This window comes from Tamandua tetradactyla, chromosome 6, assembly GCF_023851605.1.
Source record: "Tamandua tetradactyla isolate mTamTet1 chromosome 6, mTamTet1.pri, whole genome shotgun sequence".
NCBI classification, from domain to species: Eukaryota; Metazoa; Chordata; class Mammalia; order Pilosa; family Myrmecophagidae; genus Tamandua; species Tamandua tetradactyla.
The window spans coordinates 125870388-125873825 of record NC_135332.1 but is presented as its reverse complement, the minus strand read 5'-3'; the positions used below and the strand labels follow the sequence as shown (position 1 = coordinate 125873825).

Genomic DNA, 3438 nt, shown 5'->3' with positions numbered 1-3438 from the left:
CTCACTTCACTAGAATACAATCATATTTGCATATAGTCAAGTTTCTGAAATAGAATGAAAGGTGGTAAAGACCAAATATAGCAAGAATTCATCTTCCAGGCAAATACTGTGTTTAACAAGAACAAGCATTCTCCTCATTCTTTGAAAAATATGAAATGAAATAATTTAGAAATTACAATACAAAATTTAGATCATCACCTGAAACTTATGATGAGGTTAATCAGAGAGTTTGCTGATTGAATGATCATTCTTGTTTCATTCTCTGAAATTAATCAGAGAGTTTATCAAGGCTCAAATCTCTAGTCCACTACCACTACTGAATTAATTTCCATGGGAATTATGCATTTCTCCAGAAGAAATCTAGAACGCTTTCATTTGAAGGCTTAGATGGGAAACGATAGATGTGCTAGCTAGCCTTCAGGATGGCCCCATTGGTTTTCACCTACTGGATTTCACATTCTTGTATAGTAGCCTTTCACTTTGTACCAGAGAGGGTCCATGTGATCAGTAGTGTAAGACAGAGATAACAGTATGCCACTGATGCAAGAAAAAGTTCTTGGAGAAATCGAGACCTCAACCAAAAGCTGACACTGTGAGGTTCCTGACTCAGTCACAAGAAAGAATTCACAGACTAGTCAGTGTGCATAGCCAGATAGTAACATGCTAGATTCCAGAGGGCCGCGGGAGTTCTGGGACAGATGCCAGAGAACCCTGGAAGTTCTACGCTGGATGTTGCAGAGCTCCAGGAATTTTCTGCCAGATCCTAGAGGACTCTGGAAATTCCCAGTGAATTTGAGACCACAACCTGGGGCAGATGCAGTAAAGGTTCTTGACTCAGCCACAGGAAAGAATTCAAGGACTAGTCAATGTGTACAGCCAAAGAATCCAAAGACTAGCCAGTGTGTACAGCTCAAAATTTAGCATAGCGAAAGTATACACCCAAAGGAAGATGAGCACAGGCATTCCCCAAAGGAGGAGAAGCAGTCTGAGGTCAGGAGCCTTCTCTATAAGGTCTTGGAGGGACCCTTCCCCCTCTGGCTATGCTAATAAGGAATTGATGCGCTGCACTTTTCATTGGTTGGCTGCCAAAAGGAACTTTTGTTATAGGTCCTAGGGTCTCTTCCTCCTCCCTCCTCCCCTATCTATCCTACCTCACCATTTCTCAGATTAGGTTATAAATGATTGCTGCTTCCATCATGGGCATTCTCTCACTCTCATCCACTCTCCTTCTTTCTTGGATCAATTGCTCTGGGGGGATACAAGCTGCCATGTTGTGAGTGTCAGAAGTCCTGTGAAGAGACTCACGTGGCAAGGAACTTGAATCTGCAATTAGAAGCCAGCAAGGAACTAAGGCTTCCCAACAATCACGTGAGTGAACTTGGAAGCAACTCTTCACCACAGGGAGAGCCTTGAGAAAACTCGAGTCTCATCTACAGATTGGCTGCAATTATAGAGAGACCCTGAGCCAGAGTGACGCAGACAAGATGCCTCCAGATCCCTGACCCTCAGAAACTGTGCAATAATAAATGTTTATTGTTTTAAGCGTCTAAATTGAAGGATAATTTGTAACACAGAAATAATGACTAATATATATCTGGAGACATATCTAAGGATTTTGTTTTCTCTAATTGAAGAGTATGACCATAGAAGTAAAATTTTTAAAACCACAGAAAATGAATGTCTGAACTACATAAAAGTGATGCACAGGATTTGGTTTTCTAGATTAAGGTTGATGACTTCTAAATCATGGGTTATTGGGAAAGGCTGAACATCTGAAAAGCCCATGAAGAATACATTTTGCTATGATGAAGAAAGCTTTAAAATAATAGTTAGACATAAGGGAGAGAGATTTGGTCCTGATTTGCGCATCATGCATTCTCTGTGAGCCCAGACCCACCAAGCTGCGGGGGTAGGGGATGAGGGGTGTCTGGATGTCTATACACGAGTTTCTTGCATTTTGGTCCTGGAGCATCTCAGGATTTTGAGCGTGTGTACCTGTAGCTCTCTATCCGGCAGCAGGGATCCTTGACCCCAGGCTCTGCAACTGCCTACCTTCCTCCACCACAGCCCAGCAGTGAGACATGTGCAGGCTGGAGCAGACAGAGGTGCTAAAACTGCAGCCCATAGTGGACCTGATTTGCATCCTTTACCAGCATTTGCTGGCAAAAAGATCAATGTAGAAGAGGTGCAGGCAGGCATGGAAGACTATGAGAGCAGCCCTGCTAAGTGGACAGTGTACACCAAGTTCAACCAATACAGGTATACTCAAAATCTTGTGGACCTAGGAAATGGAAAATTTAATCTCATGATTTTATATTGGAATGAAGGACATGGGAGCAGTATTCATGTCACACCAACTCCCACTGCTTTAGGAAGATGCTATAGGGAAATCTAAAGTAGACACTGTTTTCCTGGACTGATGAAACAATCCAATGAGATGATCAAGAAATCTGAAAGAATTGTGAGGGAAAAACCAGTGTGCCTACTTCAGTAATTCTATTGGCTTACATCAGGTAGAGAGTACCAGTCATACGGAAACTGCTGTGAGCCTTCACTTGTACAGCCCACCTTTTGATACATGCCTCACCTTTGATCAGGGAACAGGATATAGAAACAAGGTCATCATGACATTCCATAACAAATTTGGAATCAGGACTCCATTTACAAACTCAGGTTCACTGGAGAACAACTAAGGAGTACAACACCTTCTAAAGCCTAATTTTAAGATCTGCTGGATATTTTGTTATGGAGAGAAAGGCTTCCCACCACTTGCTGTCCAGGAATGCACTTAAATAAGCTAATACTTAGATCTGCTCTTAGGCGGATGCTAATTGAATGGCATTAAGTGAGCAAATAGTGTCCTGAGTACTGCAGAAGAAAACTCTCATTAAAGAAAAAAGTCTTTGTGATTTTAAAGATCAAATCAAATGCTCTCCTGGTTCTGTCCTCTAATGCATTTGGAACCATACTGGGAATGTCAGTAATGGTCTTTATAGCTTTTGGAATATCTTTGATATCTGACTGTAGTTAGCAATAAGTAAAAACAAGAAACTACAGTCATCAAATGCCTGCCTTGCTACCTGGAGGACTAATTGTACACATCTTTAATATATTTTGTATGTTCTTAATGTTTGAAGGGGATTTTTTAGATCTGCGGATTTTATTTTTTCAATCTTATTTCACAAATTCCTTTTCTATGAATAATAGGTTATTGGAGATTGAGAAATTTAAGGCACCTTGCCATTAGGTAAAGAAATGCAGGGTAGGAGATTTAAAAAGGACATACACCCAAACCTATAACAAGCCAAAACATAATCTCATGTCTAATGTTCCAGTAGTCACAAAGACTTTGCATTGCTACCAAAATTGCCAGATAATTTTAATAAACTAAATTTGAACAATCAAGAAAGACATAAGGGAGAGAAGAAAATGCCTGGA

General features: G+C 40.7%; 1 pseudogene; it reads left to right on the top strand.

The window, feature by feature from the left end:
* The first annotated feature begins 2305 nt into the window (after window positions 1-2305).
* Window positions 2306-2693, top strand: LOC143686345 (cysteine dioxygenase type 1 pseudogene; annotated as a pseudogene).
* Window positions 2694-3438: the final 745 nt, after the last annotated feature.